This window comes from Pezoporus wallicus, unplaced genomic scaffold (genome assembly GCF_028554395.1).
Source record: "Pezoporus wallicus isolate ANWC-B61680 ecotype Strahan unplaced genomic scaffold, APGP_CSIRO_Pwel_v1 contig_7820, whole genome shotgun sequence".
Classification (NCBI taxonomy): domain Eukaryota; kingdom Metazoa; phylum Chordata; class Aves; order Psittaciformes; family Psittacidae; genus Pezoporus; species Pezoporus wallicus.
Window position 1 is genome coordinate 106,923 of NW_026641900.1, and position 25,210 is coordinate 132,132.

Here is a 25,210-nt window from a genome sequence, read left to right on the forward strand (position 1 = left end):
GAGCAGCTGATGAACAGCCCCTTACCCACTACAAGGGGAGAGCTTGTACAAGCTGAAAGACATTTCCAGCACTGCTTTTTTGATATGCTTGCTCTCTCTCCCAGCCTGGTGCTGCTCATTAGGAAGCAGAGATTTCCCTGTGTCTGAGGACAAGAACTGTGAGCCAGAAGATACTAAAATGCCCTGCCAAATATCCCTGTCCCACCTGACCAAGGAGAAAGAGTATCTGCTTCAGGTGTCTGAGTGCATCAACATCCATCCACCCAAAAGGAAAGGGTCCTCACTGCTGACAAGGAAGAAAGCAAGGGTATAAGAACCTTGTGGTGACTGGCTTTCATCTTGGCCTTTGTGAAGAAAAGCTTTCAGGACTTTGTGGAGCTAGATAGTGAGGTGAGGGCTGTCACTTGCTGTGCACAGGGACTTGGTATGGTGGGTTAATTTGCCATTTTGGGGTATGAGCATAATGAGTGAGAGCAGTGTGTTGGTCTTCCTCTTGCACAGGACACTGAAGGTTATTTTATGTGTACCTAGTGTTTATTATTCTGCTGTGTTGTTACTATGGTGATCACAAATGGTAATACCAATGCGTTATCCTCCATGTCCCTGACTTTGGTGCAGGTGCTAATTGCCACCTGAGGTCTATAAAAGTAATAAACAGTTCATGAAGTGCTACTTGCCTACTGCCTTCAAGGATGGGGAGCTCCCTTGCCTGGAGCCCTTTGATCAGTGTACTATTGAGTACCCAGGTTAAGTTGGTCCTTTGTCAGCCTTACTTCAGTCAGAATTATGTCATCTTCCTTTAAATTACATTTTATACAATGTAGGCCTGAAACTGTTGCTGGTCCTTTGTAATTCTGTAAATTTGTAGAATTAGGTCTTCTTCATCTAAATGGTATTCTATACAATGAAGGCCTGAAGCTGTATCTGACCCTTGCAATGTGTGTGAAGCTTGCTGGTGGTAGATACAGCTGTGAAGTTATTGACTTTCCAAAGTGACTGGGTTTTGACCCTCAAAAACCCCTAAATATTGGGAAGACAGTAGAAAAATCTCCCTTATTTTCCCCCTCTTCCCAGAATCTCCGTAACTCCTTTGCCTTCCCGGCCATATCTGCCCTGTGCCTTGAAATACTTTTGCCTATTGGTTTGTGTGTGTGCATGCACATACGCCTGCTGCAGATTTTTGTGTGTGCATATTTATATCTTGGTGGCTGTGTTGCCAAGGAGCTCTGAAAGAAAGCAGAGCTGAGATAACTTCTAATCCACCTTTCTGTGATAATGTGGCGCAAGTGAAAAAAGCCAGGGGTCTTTCTCTGCTATGCTCTAGGTTTGGTAGACTGGGGTCTTTAACAGGCACTTGGGACTTTGCTCTTTCTCTTGGGGCTAGTGCTTGGCAGGGGAGAAAGCAAATACCTGGGTGATTGGAAACTGTTGATCTTTGCTTGAGGAAGCCTTAGAAACTGCATGAATACTCCTGGTTGGGTCTGGGCAGACGGCCATTGTCTTGAGTCATCTGTGCCTGCTATCAAAGTGCTCTGTTTAGTTTTCCTTGTCTATCCCTGTGGAAAAGGGCTCATGGAATTGGAGGGGTGTGAGTCCTGCCTGAACTGCTGTTACAGCTGGTTGAGAAAAGGGATGGCCACAAAATCATTGTACCATCCTTCAGTAGATCTTGATACCTGAAAGTCACCCTCCTTGGTTTCTGTTCCCCTGGAGGGTCTCTGGACTGTTTGCAGAGGCAGTAGGAAGCCAAACCAGACAATGACCTCATGGTCCTTCCTTTCAGCATAGATTTTCTTTGCTTTTACTCAAAGCAGAGCCTAGATTTTCCCTAGCTGGGGGAGTGCCGGGGCTGTTGGACCCTCCGGTAGTTCTTTGGTGACCCTTCCTGCCTCTCAAGAAGATATCCATGCTTAAACTGAAATGCCTGATGCTTTTGCCACACTCTCCTGAAACAGGTTTGGGTTTGGAGCAGACTTTTTCTGATTATTCTTCATCGCATAATTCCTGACTTGGCCTCTTCTGCATTCGTTACTTGTACATAATATAATAGACTTGCTGGTAGCAGGGACTTGAAGAGCTATTTTGCTGATATTGCCCCTGTGTGGCAAATAGAAAGTGACAGTTTGACAGAGAATCTTTGAAAGATAATTAATTTTTCATTTTGACAAGGGTTTCAATTAAGTGTGTTATTCCTCATCTTCTGGATGTTATGAATAATGGGCCAAATGTTCCCCTGGTGTAACTGCATGAATCACCTCAAATGAGATCTAATAAGAATATGCAGCATCTTTTGAAGTTTCGTCATCTATCAGCTTTTTAGGATATTCGGTGCTTTCTCCATCTGCATTCGTTATCTGATGGAGTTGGCTTGGCTTTTGGGGGTCTTATTAATCTCCAAAGGTGGTTATAGAATATGGAATATCCATATTCTATAATAACAGCATCTAACTTGTAACATTACTGATGGGCTGATAGTATTCTGTAGTTTTGTAATGTTTTTTGAATGGATGGATGCCAATACAAAGGGGGGGCATCTGTTACTGGTCAGTTTGTTCTCAATAAAAATACAAAACAATGAACAAGCACAGGCAACAGTTTCACTGCACAGGTTATCATGAAGCTGAACTCAAAAGATCTCAGCAAGCCATGAAAGGGATTATATCTTTTGCCATTATATAGTAATATTCTCCATATAGGGGATATTGCTTTCTTGAAAACATTATGCCTTTTTCAGATTGAGGGAGCATCAGTTACTTATCATAAGCATAAATAGTTCTGCCACTTTCTAACATTAGGGTATTTGGTTTTGCAGCCTTTCCTTTTCACCAACATGTCATTTAGATTGCAATTCCCTACCCATATCACATTCAAAGCATGTTGAGAAGAGTAAAATGTGATCCTGTGCCATTGCGCTGATTCTCTTGCCTGAAATGGGATCTATAAGTCTGTGCAATGGTTCTTGCACTTCCTGAGCTCACGATGTAGCTCACAATGTAAGAGGTCAGAGCTGTATTATTGCTATTAGACTGCTACGAGCAATAGGATGTTCGCAGGCATCCTCTGATAGGGAAGGAAAGGCAATAATTTGGGGTGCTGACTCCAGGTTCTGGCAGGCCAGTGTGGCTTCTTTACTACTCCTGTTCCAAAATTGCTCCTCCTAACTGCTGCCCTTCCTGCCTATGCATCCACATCTGAGCCTATCTTGTATCTCTTTTCCTATGCATTTTCCTCACTTATTAAGCTTCATCTCCCCCTCTCCTTTCTTCTCCCTACTTATTCACCCCTCCGTGCCTTTGTCAGGCTGCTCTCATTCTTCTCTGCCAAAGCATTAACAAGGGAAGTGGAGGGCACAGCGTAGGCAGCGTTCCTGCTGTCAGCTCTCCTGTCTGGCTCCATGGAGGTCCCAGATAGACAGGAGAAAAGACTACAGGAAGAATGATTACAAGAAACATTTTGCCTGGCCCTTTAGCCTTGGGATGTTCTGTGGAGACAGCCTAATCCATTTGAATGCAAGAACTGAGGGAGGTTAGAGCAAGGGACCATCAGGGATCTTTGCAGACAAGCTAATAGGTTCCAGCTGAGCATTTGTGAACATTAACTTATTTTTGCAGAGGCTCTGAATATGGACAGAGGCAGAAAGCACATCCTTGATGAGACAACAAGCTGCTTCCCAAATGCTAAGCCTCAACTCTCAAGCACAGAAGACCTCTGAGCTCTGCAAGGTGCTGAGAGATACCCCTGTACCAGCTCTCCATCACCAGTTTACAAAGCTGAGGGAAGTCTTACCTGAGGTGAGTGCCCAGAAAGCCAGCTCTCCATCACCAGTTTACAAAGCTGAGGGAAGTCTTACCTGAGGTGAGTGCCCAGAAATACTTCAGGGTGGCAAGTGAGTCAAAACTGCTAGCAAAGTGAGCCTCCCATTAGAAAGGCAGCCTATGCACCAGGTATTGCCTATAGAATAGGAGAATTATTACCATGTTTGTTTTAATTCTCTCTGCCTCTTTCTGGCTTCATCAACAGTCTCTTCACCATCATAAGCACTCCTTGGGTTTTCTACTGGTTTCTGTCTTTGAAACCTGTTTCTAAGATAACTTAATGACAATCTCCCAGTTTTGGATGCTAAGGCAATGATGCAACTGCTTTGTGCCCCTTCACAAGACTATGGTGTTGCTCACCTACAGGATGCTGGGCTCCCTTTTTCCTGTGGCTGGCATATAAGCTCTTGGGACATGACCAGCGTGTGCTTGGTCATCTCTGAGCGCTGCCTGTCTTCCTGCTCTTGGGTGAAGCAGTTGTGGTAGTGGTAACCTGAATAGAAATAAGCATCTGCAGAATTAGCAAGGGAGCCCATAGCTGTGTTGAATGTGCCATGCTGGGTGTTGCGAGAGGAAAAGCAGAGGCTGCAGAAGGTCATAGCCCCACTGTCTTCCTCCAGGCTCATATTCCAATGCTGCAAAAATTATATCATTACAGATTAACTGAGTGCACCACAAGTTTTCAAGCATTAAGAAAACTATATTGAGAAAGTGGTGATAGAATTTGTTATAACTGTATTATGAAGTGAAGCAAATAAAACTTGTATGCTTGAGTGCTTGAATGTGAAGAGATACTGCCTTTAGCCGAGTGATGCTCAAATCAGCCCAGTAAGGCAAAACCCTCAGATGCACAAGAATGAAAAATGAAGACTGTGTGTGGCTATATAATAAGGGGCTTTTTACAGCTTAGTACTTGTAATAGAGCATCACGAAGTAGAAAACGGAGGAAGCGTTACATATTTTACACAAGGATGGGAGAATAGTGTGATATTCTATTTAGAAAAGAACAGCAGTCCTTGGAATTTGCTTGACATCTGCCCAGTAGCTGGATCCATTCCTGCTTTCACAGCCCACACAGAGTGACACTCTGCAAACACAACATTGTCACCTGAACAATTCACTCAACAGCTCGCCATGCTGTCAGTCAGAGCAGGCTCATTTCTCTCCTTAAAATAAAATATGTTATACCCCCTCATTTTTTTCCCTTTGTCTCCAAGCCTTTGTTGATGTTGACAGCTCATCCTTTAGCCATCATTCATCCTGGCTACTGCAAACTTTGGAGAAAATAAAAACCCTGCTCCCCTAATCAGATTAGAGGGCCTGCAAATTGAATTCAGCCCCTCTCAGTGTCCCCTCAGCTGGCTGTCATTAGGAGCAAAGGCTGGCCCTTGGCGGAGGTCCAAACACCAGCTAACTGAATTTGAGATGCTGGAGTCTTGACAGGCCAACGAAGGTAATTGAAGAGCGGTGGGGATCTTGTAAAATTTCAGGCAGTGGGGATTGCACTGGGGGGATCTTTGGGACCCAGCTGGAAAAAGGGACGGGGCACTGAAAAGCAGCTCTTGTCACTGGGACTGGCATGGATGAATAGAGGAAAAATGGGTTTTTCAGCATACTGACTTCTTTGATCCCTTTTCTATCTCTGTCTTGACTGAATGCCCCAAATCCAAATATCATTGGGTGGCTGTAGTTCAGAAGTATCCGATGTTTTGTAAACATGCTGAGTTGGTAAATGCTGTGTTTGAATAATGTTAGTTCTTAATATATAAAGAAGCAAAAAGCAAGCTTACAAACTCATGTTTGGATTTATTTGCTGGAGTACCTTATCCTGAAGCCCTATTAACTCTTTCTTCCATGTAACTTAGTCTTTCAGCTCAAGTTGTCTTGCTTCAGCTGGGATCAGCTATCTCACAGCAAAACTCTTATGTTATGTTGGTTGATGATGTTTCTCCTATCATCACAATTTACTAAATATACTAAAGTAGAGGGAAACTCTTTTTAGCCAGTGTTCCACCACACTGACATGGGTAAAAATTTTGGAGTTTACCCACATGCGAAAAGGTTCTGATGGGGAAAGAAGTAATGCTCTGGTCTGTCAATACTTGTAGATTTGGGGTGCTTTTAGCAAATTGTCCCACCAGAGGACAGACACCACAGCTTCTGTAGAAAGGACAGTGAAATGTATACATTGAAATTATGAGTTAGCACTGAGATGTAATGTTGTTGCACCAGGCTGCAATGGTTGCAGCAGACAGGTCTTTATAAAAGAGCCTTTGGGACACCTGATTCAGGCCCTGAAAAGCGAGACTGATTTCAGAAGAGTAAAGCTGGGCCTAACTTGACTCCAGAGCCTTCTTTCATCCAAGTGCAGCATGCAGAGTATGGAAGAGAAGGATCCCTTTGTAAAAATGTCAGGTCCTTTTAAAAAGATCTAAATTCCTACTAAAGCGTATAGGTGGACCTGTCCTGGGGACAGCAAAGTAGCACAAAGTGTGGAAGCAGGTGCCATCCCTACCTGTACAGCTTCCCCTTTCACTGAGGAGTAGGGTGGTGCGATTGCATGTACCTTTAATACGTTTTGCATCACTCTGTTTATTGATACATTATTTGCATCCTCGGTTAAAAGCCATAATGCCCATGGATTTTAAGTCCCTTTTTCTCCCCTCTGCCCCATCCCCCAGGAGAAGGATGTTTTGCAAAAGAAAGCTGTTTCCAGGGCTCCAGGGCTGACGTACTCTCAGGACACTTCATCTGTTTCCCAGCACAAGCCCAGCTCTATCCCAGCTACACAGTTTAAGCTGAGCTACTGGTGCATATTTGGTCTCTCACCATTTAGCATTGTTATCAGCTGCTTCAGCCTCCCATCCATCATTAAAAGTACAGTTTAGGAAAACAGAATAACACAACATACATTATAGGTAGTCTCCAGCTTCTCTAGACTTGCACAGCCTTAGGGAAGGCAAGCAAACTGTGCTGATTTAAAATAAACCTCCAAGATCTTGTTCTTTTCATGCAGCAGCAGTACTGTACGTAGGACCAGAAGTGCAACCCATTGTTGAAATTGTTAATCAAGGTCCAATTCTCAGTTGCCTATAACTTTGTCAGGTTATATTCCCTTGCAGTACTAAATACTTCCTTTGGAGCGGCTTAATCTGATAATAGGGGATCTAAGACTTTTAGCTCTTCTGATCATCTGTGTGGCAGACTACATGATGCTACACAATATTCCCAATGTGCACTTCCTCAGCTCTCCCTGTGATTTATAAGAATATAGTAATGTTCTACTGATGGCTGCTGCATGACTGGCCATGTACCCTGTGTACTGAATGTGCACAGAGCTAAAGGGGATGTAACATACACCCATGGGCTGATCCAGAAGTTGTAGGGTAGCCTTGGTTTTGGCACCTCCCAGCTTGTGCATGCTTAACTCCATAATCCAGCTTTTAATGATGCAACAGGACAGAGAAATGAAGTCTGGAATCGCTGGATTATGTGAAGGCTGAATTCTGCTAAATATCTCCAGTATAGATGCAGAGGTCTCTAAATAGTCCCAGAAATTCATTGATTCCTCTTTGTTCTGATAGATCTGAAATCACTTCAGGACAACCACGAAGGTCTCAAAGTAAATTCAGGTGATCCTTTCCGATGAAGGTCATCTGTATCCTTAAATTTACCAAAGTTGAAAGCCTGAGATACAGTCTTATGCTGAATGCTTTTCAGTATTCATATGTGAGGATTTTCTCCCAAATAGCAACATGCAATAACATCCCAGAACTTATTCTTATACTTGAATGCACTAGATTAAAACAAAAAAAAAGAAATCAAAAATATTTTGTTATTTATTTTAAATCCTCTGGTGCTCAGACTCAAATGAGAGACTTCTGATAAGCTAAATGCGGGTTTATTGCCTTTTTGTATTGTTGAATCCAGACTGTCCAACTTGAAACTGTCAAATTGCCTACTGCCATGGTGCTTATAACACTGCTTCTGTAGATTGCACCTCTACGTAGAGATGAACGCTGCTCATCTGTTGCACCATGCAATTCGTACCTCCTTAGAAGAAAATATTTCAGTCACTGTTAAGGTTTTATGTAGCTCTCCAGCCTCCTACATTAGGGTCTGAAAAGAGCAGCAGCTCTTTGAATAGTATAAAGCTATCTCTACCCATCCAATCCATTACCACCACAATCCCCTCTCCCCCCCCCAACCCCCGGCAACTTCTAAGGTGAAACTATTGGTCAGTGGTGGCCAAACATGAAAAGGGTGCATGGATGCAAAGGAGATCTGGGAGGATTATGACTTGGGTGCAGTTGCAGAGCTGCTGTGGAGCAGAGGGCTTCTGTTAAGCATAATGAAAATCTGGTACCTGGCTGCTCCCAGATCCTCTTGGCCAGTTGAGATAAATATACATAAATAAATGGTGTCTATTATGGTTGTTTATTTTTCTTTGGACTGGTGATGTGCAAGATCTCTAGTTCAAGTGAAGTGAATGTGGAGGGTTTGGGGATTTTTGTGCCCCTGGCTCTTGCTGTGGAGTTGCTTGCTGTCCTGCAATGCTCCTTCTCTTAAGATGTACTCCAAAAAGAGACTTGTCAGGAAGCTCATCTGCCATGAAACTACCACTTCAGCAAAAAGCTACTCTAAAAAGGGAACTAAAAGTCACTTCAAAGGTTGTCCTTGTTTCCTAATCCATCTTTAAGTCTGCACCTTCTGCCTGCCTTTTTCATCTTCCAAAACTTGAGGGATACCTCGTCTTATTATACTCTATATCTAATAGGCAACCTTTCCAAAATGGCCTTGTGTGTGTTTGCTGTACAGCTGAGAGTGAGGCCTCACTTTGTGTAATGGTTTAATTATAATGTCAATGTGAATTCATTAGCATGACAGCTGTCACTGTAAATGGGTGAGCAGGGAGGCTTTTGCCCCCCCTGGGGTCAGGGTAATTGATGTAGTGAACAGAATACTGTATTCACTGAACAATGGGACAGGTCTCCATTCTGACCCGGGAAGGGCAATCAGCCTAAACAGGGAATCGATAGCAGCTGAATTTTCATCCATGATCAGATTGATTCAACCATGTTAACCTCCACGTGCAGATTATGTTCTGCTGGAGCCTGGGTGGCTCTAGCACACCCCAAAGGAGGACAGGCAAATGCTGAGGCATTCATTTTCAATATAAATCTTGAGCAGCTGCAGTTTTGCTCCTCTGATCATCATCTGCCAGAACATCTGGAGGCAGTTCTTCATGTTTGTTTTGCCATTGCTTCCCCAACTCTTCTTGACATCTATTCCACAGCTTGTCTTCCCTTGCCAAGCCTGTCTTTGGAAAATGAGCTAATAGCACAGTATTGCTTGTTTTCCCTAAAGGATTTTTGCCCCATGAAGTAGCACAGTATTCATACTGCCTTTATGGGGAGTCCTGGTAAAGGTTTGTGTTCTTTGATATCTACTACAGGTTTGTTCCTCTGCAGGTCCATCACAGATCTTCTGTTGATGTTCCTCCAAATACAGTTGGTCTTGAGCTGACAAATGCTCCCTGTAATATTTACTCATCCATTTTTTCTTGCCTTTTCAGTGTTGTTTGTACAGTTGACCAAATGTATAAGCAAAGATTTTGTTTGAGACTGAAGGGGTTAAGAAAAAAATAAGGTGTTACTGTAGAATCTATAGGTGTTTTCTGTAATATTTCTACAATAACCTGAATACTAATGTCACTCCTGTAACAACAGAAAACATTGTTTGGATCGGGTAAAATCAAGTCAAAGTGAAGAAATTGGATGAATTATTGTTAAAAGCTTTTCTTTCTTCCTCGATGGGGTAAGAAGTGCTCATCAACTTTCCTTATTTCACTGAGAACAGGGACAGAGAGGTGTACAGAGACTCTCTTCTGTCTTTCTTACCATCCCCACCCCCCGAAAGTCCATAATTTCCCATGAAAATGGTATATTCTTATTTGAGGTCATGCTCAATAGTGTCAGAGAGCCCTGCCCCTCTCTGCTCCCTGCCATCTCCAGTGCTCTGGAGCCTGGGGGGGGGATGACTCAGATGCGCTTCAGGGTAGCTCAGAGTATATGTCTGGAAATACAGAACACACATGATGCATGTCGAATAGTCTGGAAGAAGAGAGAAAGCCCAAATACTTGGAGATACAGTTAGACAACTAACAGCAGTAGTAAGGAGGGCTGCTTGAAGTAGAAACTGAGGCCAGCAGAGCAGAGTGCAACAGGACTTGCTAACACCTAATGGACATTAAAGTGCATGATGAGGTGGGGAGGGGAGCATGGGTGTGCTGAATGACCACTGTGTCATCGGCTCTTCTCTCACACTTAAGGTTACTGCAACTACCAACTAGCCCAAGGCCCTTGCTCTTGGAGGAACATCACTTGGCTCCCTTGTTGGGATCACACAGCTCATGCAGTGCAGGGCTGCAAGAGAGATTTGTTGTTAGGGGTTTTTATAGAGCCTTTTCAGCAACCTGCTTCTAAGCACACCAGAGAGCAGGAATTGCATGAGGAATCCATACATTTAAAAGTTTATCCTTTGTTGAAAATAAATGACAAAAAAATAAATGACAAGAAACTCTAGCATCCAAAAATAACTTTAATTTTGTATCTCTGGTGTTTTCAGGCTACCTTTATAATTTCTCAATTTGAAGAAGCTCAAATATTGCTGGATGCTAAGACACACAGCACACAGATTTGTTTGCTCTCTTGGAATGTTGTCACCTTGTGCTAAGGTCTTTCTGTTCTGCAGGGGTATGAGAAGTTCGGGGGTTTAAACTCAAAAATTAGGGGTTAGAGTTAGGGGTTAAGTCTGTGGGGTTGTTGACATCTGGACAGAGGAGGAGGACAGCAGAGTTCTTTCTCCCCAGAGCCCACCAGGCAAAGGTGGGATTCCTGAATACCACAATTCCCCATTCTGACTGTCACACTCTTCCTGTTAACCTGTTAAAACACAAATAAGGCTGTACAAAAAATTCTCTTTCCAAAGTTGGGATTGTTTGTTGCTTCGCAGAAGTCAGTGAGAAGGGCCAAAAATCCTCAGAGCCTCCCCTTCCTGGGGATACTTAACTTTTCATGGGATGGAAGGGGAAAATGGATTGACTGAGACAGCCAAATATTGAAATGGGAGTACTGTATCTGGAACGACTGTCTCAATCCAGTCTCTCTAGTAGCCTGTCCTGGCTCAGTGACAGGGCTTTTCCCACTTTGTTTATGTCAACATTGTCTCTAACTGCTGATTATGCTGGTTTTCAGGGCACATATAGTGTGGGTAACTGCTTTTTTTCAGTTGGAAGCATATTAGTAGAACTAGATTTCAGAAAAAGTAGTTTACGGACAAGAATATAGATACCTTAAATAGGAAGAGATGTTATGCAAGGGATGCTGAATTCAGACCTAAGAAACAGCAAGTATGATTGCCCTCTAATTGAAGGATGGGGAGAGGAGGATTTAAAAAGCCACCCCCCTTTCCTCCTTACTCAAAACTAAGCTAAAAGTCTATAAGCACCTTTCCTAAGTACTGGGAAGAAGTGTCACTGCAATTAATTTGCTACAGAATAAGGGGACCCACTGCAACGCACAGGGGCTGGAGGTGTGCAGAGTTAATCCAGTGGCCGGGAGATCATTGCTCTTTTAGAAGGAAGCAAAGGAAGCACTTTCATGATCAAGACTTGTGTAAGCCTTTTAAAGAGCATACTCTGTGTCTTTTACATCAAAGGTAGCAACCTGCTCGGGTTTAACGCTGTACATTGGAAACTGATGCTTAAGATAGATATAGTGGATGTTGACCTGGACTTGGGTAAAATGTGAAATATTAATATTGATAAAGGATGGAGAAAGCAGAAAGTAGGGAGAGGGCACAATCATATTGACTCCTGCAGAGGCCTGTGTGTGCACACACATGGTGTTGTCTGTTGGTTGCATAAATGCTTTTAAAATAATGAAATTACTTCCATCAGAAGGAGGAGAGAGATGTTTGCATGATAGGGGTTTGGGGAAGGAGGGAGGGGGAGTAGGAAGGTTTGCTTTTGTGATTTAAAAATATCTATGGTTGTATGTATACCAGCCAGGGAAGTTGTGCTGGCAAGTCTTGTAAGGCTTACAGAGGAAATGCAACACAAAGCAAGAAAAATATCTGTGGAAGCACTTTAGAATGAGCTCCAGAGGGAAAAGAAGAAGAAAAAGATTCCAAATGCTGCATACTGTGTGGTCTCTCTTGAGGGCTGCTTTGAGGCAAGAAAGAAGAAAGGCTGTATAAAATAAAAATGTATAGATACAGTTCCTGGTAAACTGACCTGAAGGTTGTGGCCAAAAGCAAGAGATTTTAGCTTTCCATTTTATGTGTTTCTGGAAAGAAGGAAGAGGATCTGCTGCAATAATCACCTTCTTATGCTTCAGTTCTGAATAGTGTCAGGATTAAGGAGAGCACATAGCCACAGGAGATGTTTCATTTGGGGCAGAAAGGGGAGGAAGAGAGAACCTTCCTGGGAATCATTTCCAAGTCAATTAGTGTTTGCTGAGTAAGGCACTAAACGAGCCTGGGGATGGGTGAAGTGGGTTTGGTGATGAATGGCTGAGTCCTCACATAAGCGGAGGTGATGGATGTATCCCAGACTTGAACTAGGGAGGTTTAGAAGTTAACTATACACCTGGTAACACAAGTAGTGAGGGAAGAAAGCAACGGTGCACTTTGTGATACTGTAGTTTCCTCCAGCTTCCCAAGTATCAGTCTGAGAAATAGAGGACACACAGCCAGGTAGAGACTTATGTGCTGTGACTGAGACTGCACCATAATGGGGAAACCCCTTCAGTAGCCCTTCTCCCTTTTCCCATCTCCATTGAACCCTTTTGTGATTCATAACCACTTTCTTCTGCTGGTTTTGGTACCAATCTAGGGAACAGACTTTTTATGTATGAGCAGTTTTGTATTTCTCTGAGTACCCCTGACAGTAGATGCATGTTTTAGAGAACAGCAGCCCTCTCAACCAGTCAAGAATAACAGGGCAACTGAAACTTCTGTGCTAGAAGGTCTGAACTAAAGCATTCCCCCCCCCCCCCCCCCCCCCCGCAATGGAATTAAATGCCATTTTTACTAACTGGATGTAGGCATGTAGTTATTTTTGTAGCCTCCTGAGAAGCTGTAGTGGAGCAATTACTGCTTTAATAACTTGTGCTTGCATATGAATTTGTGCTGCAGAAAAGAAATATCAAGAGAATTTACAGCCAGGTTAAAGGAGCTGGTGTGTAGCTGCATTTGTCCCTTGCCATCCAGGCTTCTGCTGTGCTGCCGACCTGTTGGAGAGGTTAATGTGGGCCTCAAAAGCACACCTAGCAAACCAGTCCTTTGGACTGACCACCTCAGTCCTACTGCTTCAGTGTTTGAATACTAATTTGAGCATAGAGCTGGCATCTACTTTGCAAGTGTTTTCTTCTGACAGAAGCTATGGTTTTAATGTAGTATGTGACCTTTTTTTGGACATAAAGTGTCTAGGAAAACGTGTTTCCAGTGGTAAGATGGCCAAGCTAACTGCACATGAGGCATAGGCAGTTTAGGGAGAAATTCTAATAAAAAGGGATTTTACCCAAGTAGCTACTGAACAGTACAAAAAAATAAACCAACCTTCCTTTCTCTTCAGGCTTCTGCTGGCACTGTGACCCCTATGCAAAGGACTTTTTGCCACAGCAAAATCTGTGTTACATCAATATGTCGCAGTCTCCCTGCCCCAGGATCTGGAGATGACATGTGACCATATCTAAACTTACTCAGAGCTGGTGTAGACTCCCTGTTAAAAATAAAGCTAAGACCTGAAGTCCTTCATTCTTCCTTAAGAGTCCTGTTTTCATTTCCCCCTTTCTGCTGCGACTGCTAGGCAATCTCCCTGAAATCCTGGGGACTGTCAAGAGAAATGATGACATGTCTTCTCTTGCAAGTAGACCAGAAGTCTGCAGTGGCAGAGTCAGAACTGATTGCCTATCTTATCTCAAGTCGCTAGTCTCTAATTCAGGCTTTCGCAAACAACCACCAGCCCTGTTTCTTTCTGGAGCTGCAGGTTAGTGTTTAATGTACTGCTTTCCTGGGACTTTGCCTATCAAGTCTGAGGAAAAGCCTTTTGCCTTTTTGATCCAAGCTGCGAATGGACTCAAATCAAAATTTGAGGTGCAGAGAGCCCGGAAGGTGAGAGGGTGAAGGACGGGTGGCATCGTCTGTCACTCAGGACCTCTTTTTCTTGTAACCACTCCTGAAGCATGACAGGCCATGATTTATCAAATAATAGATAAACTTAAAATTAAACATCATTATGTTAAGTTGGGAGGTTCACTTGTCCTTGAACGGTGAGCAGGGCATGATTGTTTTAAAATGTGTTTACCTTTGTAATGTGTCAAAGTTGAAGCGAGATCCAATGCAGAAAAAGAACTATCCTGCTAAAGAAAGTCTTCCTTTGGTCCAGTATCAAGACCTATCCATCCTCCATGACCCATAGGCCACCCCCCAAGGATGACAGGCAAATAGTGTCTGAGTGAGCACCATACAGGCATTCAGGCAAGTTTATATCAGCATTATGTCTTGTTGATGGACAAGATGAGCAAATCCTCTAGAGCTTGTAAGAGAGATAAGTGTAACGTGCCTAGTCTCATTTTCATAGACTTCTTGGTGTGGTCACAGTCTGGCTGCTCAGAGAAAACTATCTGCTGGTTTTGATAGTATCTACCCAAACCACACAAGCTGGTATGAAACAACAAGCTGTATGGTTGTCTACAAACCTGTTGTATGAACCCATAGGCTGCAAGGCTAAATTTGTCCAAGTGCATCTTGGTTTCTTACTCAAAAGGAACAGTCCGTCCATAGAAGAAGGCAGGGGGAGAACTGCTGGTGCAGAGTGAAATAATTTTACTTGCCAGGAGGTGATCACAGATACTTCCTGCTGCCGGTCCTAGATTATTTCCTTCTGTGGTAGTTCAAAGATGCCATGAAAACGAGCATGAGCAGTCTGGTTAGTATGATGAGCAAACTTCCCTGTGCATGTCAGTGGGAAGAATGCTCTAACCTTTCCCAGTGACATGTGCATCCATGCTGCTATAGTTAGCACAATGTTGCAGCAGCTTACTTTGTCCTGCCTAGCTCATGTACCAATCCAGCTCCCATACATACTGAAATCAAGTTATTCAGTGTTGTTTTTAATGAGAGAGACATAATGATAAAATCTGCTCTCTCCTACTTGTTAGGCATGGTTGTGAAGTTTAGAACAGAGTATATTCATTCAGTTGGAAGCAACCTACAACAATCATCTAGTCCAACTGCCTGACTGCTTCAGGGCTGACCGAAAGTTAAAGCATGTGTCATGATGTCTAACACGAAGGTATGGTTACTGCAGAATATTGCAATCACTATACTCCTCAAAGAAAGCTCCACTGCAGAATGAAAAATGTGATTGTGCAAAGCTTGAATAGAATATTTCTCCAATGCAAATATACTTTTAGATAAGCTAGCTTGCACCTATGTTAGTGTATCAGTGTAGGGCAGGAGTGCTTTTGAAGTCCATCTCCCACACATCCCCACTTAGCATGCCTTGGTTTTTGTTATGGGGCAGCCCTGGAGGTTGCAAACTGTTTGTTTTGGATGGACTGAAAGCAGAGATGTGATTCATGGGTGACAAGTCTGGGAGAACCAGGCAGCAGCAGGCTGTATCACCCCCTAGGTAGTGTAGAAGTTGGGTTCTCACCATCACTTGCTTTGCTCTACAGATCCACTCCTACTGCAGTGTTACTGCTTGCTGATGCAGACCTGGCTTTGATTTTTCTCAAAGATTTCAACTTGCAGTACTTGTTCTTTTCACTTACTTCCATTTTATTGCTTCAGTAATTTCACAGATCATTGAAACTTGAACTATGTCAATCTGTGGGTTTTTTTGGTTGGCTGGTTTAAGCTTTCAGTGGCTTCTGGGGTTTGGCCTTTTTCTCTTTACCATACTTTTACCAGAAACTGGACATCATCTATAGCTTGATTTGGAATCTTATCAATCTGCTGCTTCTATCACGTTCCAAACACTTCAATAGCTGCTTCTATGTTGTAGCATATGTTAATCGGTCAAATCTGCTTTCCATATCTAACACAACATTTTGTCTGCGGGCCTATCACATGTCCAGATGTGCAGAAAACTTGATCAAGGCACAATCTCTGGTCAGGACAAGCCACAAAGAAACTTAACGGTACATTTATCTGCTGATTTTTAATAGTTCATACAAGGAAAAGCAAGGCCTGTTGGCTCTTACATACAGCCTGGTTTTGTAATACTAATGCTATCAGTTTTGTGTCTTCTGTGGAAAGCCCTACTGTGATCTCAATTAAATACATTTTCTGCTTAATGACAGGCTTAACACTCATATTGATGTATGACATAGGATTTATTGCTGTATTTTCATTGTTATCTGATTTATTGTGATTTTTGTAATTTTACTCATGAAAATTCAGTATTGGTGTCTGCATAAAGTGTGGGATTTTCAGTAGGGACCACTATTAACCCAATCCTTTTTCTGATGAAGCTTATGTAGGCTTAAATCTGCTCTTCATAAAAGTGGATGAGTCTCACTACTGATTTTGAGGAATAAGTGTTACGAACAGTCATCACTTCCTCAAAATCTTTCTTGTTATAAATACGCTGTTTTCAATCCCAAATATAGTATGGGCAGCCTGTATTGACCTAGTTCCTAGCTGCTGCCTGTGTGCACTGCAGTAGTACAGATAATTAACACTTCAAGTGTGTGTAGCTCTAGCTGGTTTATTTCAAGCAAACAAGCTAAAGCCTACAACATTTGTCTTGAATGCTTTTTCCTGCCGTTGCCGGCATATGTGCAATAGCTTATAAGCATGCTACCAATCAACTTGCCCTCTGATTTGTTTCATTATTGAGCTGAAACTTTGGATAATTCATGAGCGAGATACTGGTGTCTTCTGTTAGTGAAATAAAAGAGTAAGATCTATCAGCAAGGAACATGAAAGTAAAATTATGCACAGTCACAGGTCCCAAACCAGACCAACTGAATCATTGCAAAACAGGCATTTGAAACCAGCCTCTCGCTTGCCATTCCTGCAGTACATCAGGGAATTTACAGCCACTCTCTGGTAACAATAGCATCGGCTCCTGGCAAACTGGTGGGGAGAAAGGAAATCTTTGCCTTTTCACAGTGCTGAGACAAAACAAACATGACTTCTTGTAAGTGAAATTAGCTCTTGATCCCTGAGCTGTCTTGGAATGGATTTAGCCTGGGTTCTTTTACTGCTGTAGCACACCATCCTTGCTGCACACTGTTGTGACTGCTGTGCAAAGCACTTTCCACCATAACACTAAGTTTTGTGGTTTATGACAACACCTACTGAGCTCAAAGAGGCACTGATTTGTGCCTGAAGTGCAGGCTGCTAGTTTCTTGGCTTCCACAGTGATCTAAAGCTGTCTGATGCCTCAGACAAGCCATCTCTGGGACCAGGAGGATCAGCACTTGTGGCTGCTCTGCCTGGCCGCTGATGACAGGTGCCTGTCACTTGAGAGCAGATAATGTGCTGGGGATGACAGCTTGCTGTCCCCCCTCTGAACAAGCAGAGCTTTGGGGACCTGGCGTATGATGTGTCTCACCCTCATCTCCTCTGGCATGGCCATGCAGGCTGCCAAGCCTGACTGTGGGATTGGACCCCACAGTTTCTGTCTTCCAGGAAAAGAGAAACATATTGCTGACTTGTTTGGGTGCCCACTCATACCCAAACTGTTGCCTTTACTGGCAGGATCCCTCAGGTGACCTGGTTGTCTTTTTAATGACTTTGTTAGTTGGATGACACATTGTGCTTGCCTAATGACCTAAGCCAGTTCATGTTTTGGTCAGCTGGAATACAGGTCTTGATCCAACCACCAACAGTAAAAGGAGAGTTGATGTTTTCAGGCTGACCTTGAGATATCAGAGATTTTAGTGGCAGTGTGACACAGGCTATCCTGATTGCACTTTCCCCTCTTCAAATAAACCCCAACTCTTCCATTTTCTCTGTCTTGTTCTATTTACCAGAATATCTGAATGCGTCCTCATGGTCTCAACTGTCATCTTACAGATTCAGTACAGTAGTTATTCAAATGATTTCACTGGTTCATTTGTTAGACTTCAAGACTGCTGGAGTAAGGAAGATCCAAGGTTTTTATCTTGAATGCTGTGTGTAGGTGACTGAAAAAGGATCAGCTAATATCTTATTATGCTATGTTAAACCTTTGAGACCTTGTTAAATGAGCTTGGTTTGGAGAACATGGTACAAAGATCAGGCATGGAGTGAAACTTCTTTTTGCCTGCTTTAATTGTGGACTTGGCAGTCTTTTGGTAACAGTTGGACTTGATGATCTTAGGTCTTTTCCAACCTAGATTATTCTATGAACATGTCAAGGTGTCTTTACACCATTACAGATAATGTATTTAAATGCTTGGTGTCAGTCCCAACAGCTGCTCTTCAGAGTAAATCACCTGCAATTTAAACAATCAAGAATAACTCCAAACACACGCTAATCTGAAGTCAAGCGATCCTTGAAATCACTGTGTGTAAGAAATATCACAGCATGTGATAGTCAAGCACAAGAAAATCCAGTGACCACTATGTGCTTAAATAACTCAGAGACGGAAAGCAAATTTAAGTTAAATTAGTGGAGTCATGGAAAGATACATTGGCACTAGGAGAACAGTAACTCAAAATGGGTAGGAAAGTGCAGGGTTGCACCCGCTCATCCTTTTATTCCATGTTTCTGATGGAAAGAGGTAGGAGTGTTCTTTTGGCTAAGAAGTGATGAATTCAAACATAAAATTAAAATGACAAGTTTTTATATAAAAATTCACTCTATGCATCCACTTCCCCATGTTTTCTTTCCTCTCCTGAGGACTGGAAAAACTCCACAAGCAAATGCTAGAAAATCAGGAGGAATCCCAGTGCCATTCAGTTGAAACTTGAGAAAATGTAGGTTATAAACACTCTGGTGATGCAAACATGCAGGTCAATGCACAGCTGAGCAGTGCATTTACCTTCAATGTTGGAGAGATGGGAGCTAAGCTGTAATATTGATGAGGATATTGAAGGGGTCCTGCTTTCCAGAAATGCTTTTGAGATGATTGGGCAGAGCCTTGGGCAACATGGTCTAGTGTGAGGCGTCCCTGCCAATGGCAGGGGAGTTGGAACTGGTTGATCTTAAGGTCCTTTCCAACCAAAACTGTTCTATGATTCTATGATGATGCTGTGCTGGGGTGGATGTGTGAAGAAATCACAACCTGCCTGAAGTGGTTTGAGGCAAAGGTCCAGAGAAGTGCTTGGTCTTGGGCCTCAGTGTGGAGGAACATCTGGAATCTAGCACTTTGCTTTCCAGCTTGCCTGTAGGAGACAAAACCACAGGTTTTGAAGGTGGGTGCAAGGGTAAACGGTTCAAGACCTGCTCCTTCTCACAGTGGAATCGGTTACTGTGGCCTGGGTGATGTGGTATGTTTTCCTCAGTATAAGAAAAGTTCAGGCTGCTATAGCAACACCAGGTAGTAGTCAGTTCCAGTTACTGCATATGTTAAGTAGCTGAGGTCTGCAGTTTTTCAGCACAAAACACACAGCTCCTTACATTGCTTGGCGCGTTACAATCCTCCTGACCCTACCAGTCCCTGCAGTCCCCTTGGGGAGTACCTCTGCATTTTTCTTCCCTTTTCTTCCAGCTAAAAAGCACTTGAAAATATTTTGGCACTTCCCCTTCCGTGGTGAGAATTTGGCTGGGGTTTCTCTGGGAATAACTATCAGCCACTTGCAAAAGTGCCCAACCTCTCTGTGAAGCCCGCCTGTGAGCCAAAGCTTTTATCGGGGAAAGTTTAATTCTCTGTAGCTCTGCTGTGACTCTTTTTCCTTCTTGTTTCCTGTGCTGGGGTAGATGGTGTGATTTAGGACTGATGTCTCAGAAGATCAGGGTGAAAGCATCTTCCCTGAGGGAGGTGGGCAGGGGACAGCCTGGGAACGCTTTCTATTCACACAGACAGGAGTCTGGAGCCAGGGGTACCTTTACTTCTGAGCTTCCAGCTATTGAGGAGGGTGACTGCTGCTCTGCCTGGGCTGCATGGGTCATCTTCCTATTATCCCCAGACTTTGGCTCTCCCCTCCCCAAAACTCATCTTCAAAGTCCATTGTCCAGTTGTGCAGTGAAAGCTGTAAATCTGTACCCTTGTTTAGTGTGGCATGTACTCTGCCTCTAATCCAATTTCCCTTCTGTTTGTTCTCTGTACAGCCTCATTCGGCCTGACAGCTATTTAATAAACCTATTTGCTTTTCTTTGACATGAGGCAGAAGTGGTGGGTGTTGAAGAGCCATAAGGCCCTAGTGGACAATGAAACCCTTTCCCACTCAACACTCTTCCAGCTCAGCACAGATAAATTGTTTAGAACTGGGAAATTAACCCATCCTATCTTTAAAATAGAAAAAAAATAAAAAGGCAGCATTCCCAGGCTGGTCCACAATGGATTACAGTTGGTTGTTTCCTCCTCCTAAATGAGAAACCCTCTCTCTGTTCATTGGTGGAGATCAATAGGGCTGTAAGATTACTGAAGACTATCATTTATGCACCTTTTGTCACTTACAAGGAAAAGATTCATGGAGGGATGCTTGCCTTTTAAAAAACATTCATCTAAGGTACAAAGAAACAATAACACTCTGAGAAGTTTAGAGAAACTGACCTGTTAATTTGCCCACTAGGAAGATGTATTACAAAATGTTCAGCTTGGAAACCTTTTCCTTCGGTTTTTGTGCGTGCCTACTTTTCTCTGCACTCTCTTCCCTCATGGTAATGTTAGCATGTGGAGCACTGTAGCAGGTATCTGTTATGGAGAGCACATCCTCCCCTTAGGGAAGGGAGGAGAAAAGTTAGTTGGACCTTTTATGGCACAGCTGGAAGGCACACAGAGTCTGCAGTGGTGAAGATGATATAAGATTAATGTTTAGCTATGTAACTATTTAAAAACGAGAAAGATTTTTCTTCTGATAAACTTAAAAAAATGAAATAAATATAGCAAAAGTTTTAGCTTTCTAGGACTCTACATAGTAACTGAGGTTTTCTTGGTCTTCATCTCTTAATGATCTGGCATATTTATCTGTGTATAAAGTTCAAATGCCAAGCACCTAAATTCTAGGGTAATGGGAAAAGCAGATGTGGATTGTGAGGCTGTTTTTTCTTTTAGATCTTGAATATTATGTAGACTTCGTGATGACCAAATGGCAGAGTACAAGTAGAATATTCCCTGCTAATTATTCCAGCTATTTAAATCTGGCTAGCTTTTAAGTGGACTTCTGCATTGTTGCCTGTAGATTTCCACTTTGGAGCAGGGCCTCACTGAATTAGATGCTGTATAGAGACGCAGTGAAAGGAGGTCTTTCCCAAAGAAGTAATGCAGAACATCCACAAAGAGCCATTTGTCTTGCAACCTAACTTGAAATCAACATATGTTATAGTCACAAGGTTATTGGGAACCTGAGTTAGTGAATCCGAATGGACTTAGTTACCATTCTCCTTTTTTGTTTTTATCTAGTGCATCATTTCTGATAGGCAAGGAGCAAATTGAATATCCCTTCCCTTTGCCTCTTTAATACATAGCAAGTATTTTGATTCTTTCAACACTTCCTTTTAAGCCACATTTTCTAGTCTCTGCTTGCTCCCTCTATGCTCACTTCTATACTCCTCAGTCCATGTCTTTTCTTCTGGCAGACCATTAGCCCCCATATGGATTGCTGCTGGGGTAGCAAAGGAATGTAGTGATTCAGAAAGAGAAAGGTGCCCTAGGAAAAGAGGAATTGTGGAAGTATCTAGAAGCAGAACAAAGTTTTTAAGAGAATGCATTTCAGCCTATTCTTCCCCATCCCTGGTGCCCTTTCGGCTTCTCTTAAGCTGCTTTGTAACTGTAAATGTATATTGCCTGCACAGCTGAGAAATCTTTACTTTTACGTGAAGTATTGCACCTGATACATGATGCAGTCCCGCAGTGGAGCACTATCAGGGGTACAGAGGGCACAGGGATGTACCAAACAGCATACAGAGACATGCGTTGCTGCATTCTGAGTAGTCATGGTCAGCTCTAAGTCCCACCTTTTTTCCCATCAGGTGTTTCCCAGCCTGCATTTGCAACTTCAGTTCTTCCTGAGTGGAATGTATGACATCCTACTGAGATGTTAAAACATCCCTATTGATTTCAAGAGAAAAAAGGAGCCAAGTTAATTTTATAATTACAATATTACAATCATACTTGGCAAATGATACCAACAGATATGTTTAAAGCAGCACCAATACTCTTCAACTGCATTATCCCTGGCACTTTCTTTTTATAACTATTCTCAGTCCTAGGGTAGGTTTGAGAAATATTCACTTCCAAATCCACAACTACACCAGTACGCCATTTGTTTTGAAGTTGCTGACTTGTTTCATTTTTGTTGTGAAAGAGGAAGGTCAACACCAGTGGAAAGAGGTAGGGCTGCTCCCTGATGTCATGCGGGAGCTCTATCAGCTGTGGCAGCACCTATCTGCAGTGAAAGGCCAAGTGGCAAGCTGAAATATGTTAGGGAAAAGACTTGCTGGCAGATTGATGGAGAACGCTGACATATTTCTGTAAACCACAATACAAAGGGAGTTAATCAAGACCATGAGGAGTGTCCGTCATCTGGAGAAGTCATTTTCCACCTCAATTAGCTGGTAGTTTAGGCAAACACACATAATGGTTAGCCCCCATCTGTCTGAGTGATGTTTTCTTGAGCAACTCTTATGCTGTGCCCTCACTGAGTGTCTCCGTGGTGGTGCTGCTGGTAACTGGTAGGCTTTGTCCGCAAGCCAGTAAATCCTTATTGACAGGCTTAGCTTCATGTTTGGCTCAAATAACATCCCCTCTGAAGGCAGAGAGGAAGAGGAGGATATATCCAGGCCCAGTATGCACAATGTCTATCAGAGGGCTGGCAGGAATTGCATTTCTCTTTGTTATATTGATTGTCACATTTTACAAGGGAGGCATGTCTCTATTGCTGGATTTGTCTCTTTTGGGATGTGAGATTTTTCTCTCCCTGTTTGTACACTCATTTGGCATTTCCTCTCCTGGAGTGACCAACGTCCTCATTCTGCATGAAGTCTATGTGAGCTCTTTGAAGAAAAGCAACATCTAGTACAAAATGATGACAAAAATTTCCCAAAACCAGTGATCAAGAGGGGAAAAACTGAGCCTTCAGGCTTGTAAGTCTAAACAAAGGAGGCAATAAAAATGTGGTAGAAAGAGATGATTTCTTTTAACCTTTTTACTGTAGTCTCTGATATTATCCAGTATAGGTTGCAGCCCTTTTGTTTTTCACTCTCTGGGTTTGGCAGACCTCTGCTCCCTGGCTGCAGTAATGTTTTTTTTCCACTGTCTGTTCTCCAGTTTTTGGTGTCCCTCAGCATAATGGAGCTCTGTGGATTTTCTTCCTGCCTGACAAATGCCCTGTTATTGTTTTGGACCACACTGGAGGTTATTTACAGCTAAAGCTCCCAGTAGTAGCATGCAATGCATTGACAAATATAAGTTGCATGTCTCCAGGCACGGTTTCTTTACCTTCAAACAGTAAATTGAGCAGTGTAGACGGGGTGGGCTGAACCACTCTTATCAACCTCAGTGGGCTGAGATGCTTTAATAGTCTCAGGTCTAACTAGGGCACCTACGGCAATCACCTTGCCCAAATAACTTATACAACTACTTTTTTTTCCTATTAATAGACAACCATTAAATTAGGAACTGTAGAAAGTGGTATGAATTCAGTCAAAAGCTTCCTCTTTCCTATACCCTATACTTTGTGCTATTTCATTACCAGGTGTAAGATAGGAATAAGTAAAATCTCCCTGGTGAGAAAAATAGCTTGTAAGATAATATGGTTTTGTGCTAGGGGAAGGGTTTGTGGGTCTGTTGTAGAGAAGCTGGTGCCAATCTCTTATCTCTGTGTCACAGGGAAATGCTGCACAGGGACAGCATCAAGGTATTGCAAGGAACAAGTGTTTTGCAAACGGAGATGTGGAAAAACACTGCTGCGGCTGTGATGTCTGTCCCTCTGATACGGATGGCTCTACAAGGGATGTCCTTGTGCATGTGTGTGTCTCCATTGGAGAAGCAAAGGGACAGAAAAACCTCTTTTATCCTGCACATGGTGCCTTTTGATTGCCGACATAAAGCAAGAACATCATCTTCTGGTGTTGGGCCCTTCTGAATTATGGATTTCAACCTCTGCTGAGCTTTCTTGGTAGCACCAAGAACATTTTGGTGAGGTCAGTGCTCCTGTTACTGCCGACAGACATAGGGGTCATGGAGGTGGTCTTGCAGTGTGCAAATCAGCCTTAGCGGTGTCTCATTAATTTCCACTGCTAAATAGGATTGGGGCCTGGGAGTCTGCAGCCTTGGCTCTTCCCTTCTTTGCACCATGCTGATCAGGAGCCACTTCACTGGAGTTACTGGTGACACCAACCTAATAGTCACCCTGAGGGGAAAATCTGGCCTTGTGATTACTTTTCCTTATTGAATTCTTGATTACTGGGTCAGGGAATATTTTGCATCCCCAGGACCAGGGTGGTGCATGGCAGATCACTTGTGCCCCTCTATCTGCCAGCCCAACTGAGGGAAGACACTGAAACCCCAAACTAATTCTGCCTATCTGGAAGAGCAGCTCCCTGCCAATGAGATTAAAATATCACTGGCACTACATGTTCATCCCTAGCATATTTCTTTTCTACCAGAAAAATATTCCCCTCTTGCCCTCTCATCTCCTGGCTTCTCCTTTTTCCAGTCCCATTACTGCTGGGAACACAGAAGCCCTGGCTGAGCCACCTCTGTGTCCTGCCATTCCAACTTTGCACCATTTCTTTGGGAGGTCTTAGCACTGATTAGAAGTGATATATCTTTGTAAAGGAGTGCCATGGGGCTGCAAAGAGTCTGGCATGCTGCAGGGGGGCTGTGGTGGGTGCCACCCATGGAGGATGCTGGCAGCACCCCACCATGCCTGCATGGATGGGTGAAGCCTCATGCATGGCTACAAGGCTGTTTGGAAACCACATGAAGTGCAAAATAAGACCCTTTTCCACTCCCTTCATGGGCTAGAGACAGACAAGCTGCTTTCTGGTACCCATCAAGGCTGCCTCGTGCTGGTGCTGTGTGAACCAGAGATGAACACGTTTTGGGGACAACCTCTGCACATCAGCGTGACAGAACTGTCAGAGTAGTTTGCAGGAAGAGGAGCTTGGCCAAGGGGTGTTTGATTTGTGCTAGCAAGAAGCGGAAGGTATCAGTGCCTTCACAAAACAGAAGAGAGGGCAGCACGTGGGCAACTTGAAAACATAGGATTCCAGAGATAGTCTGAAC

At 43.2% G+C, this 25,210-nt stretch overlaps 1 long non-coding RNA gene across 2 annotated transcripts; it reads left to right on the forward strand.

The window, feature by feature from the left end:
* Positions 1 to 259: 259 nt before the first annotated feature.
* Positions 260 to 23,897, forward strand: LOC130608118 (uncharacterized). 2 transcript variants are annotated; one of them, XR_008974455.1, is made up of 3 exons: positions 260 to 390; positions 3,612 to 3,791; positions 23,810 to 23,897. It is a non-coding gene; the product is annotated as an uncharacterized LOC130608118 (long non-coding RNA). The 2 variants fall into 2 exon arrangements; XR_008974454.1 differs by lacking the exon at positions 23,810 to 23,897 and adding an exon at positions 13,453 to 13,634.
* The last annotated feature ends 1,313 nt before the right edge of the window (positions 23,898 to 25,210 follow it).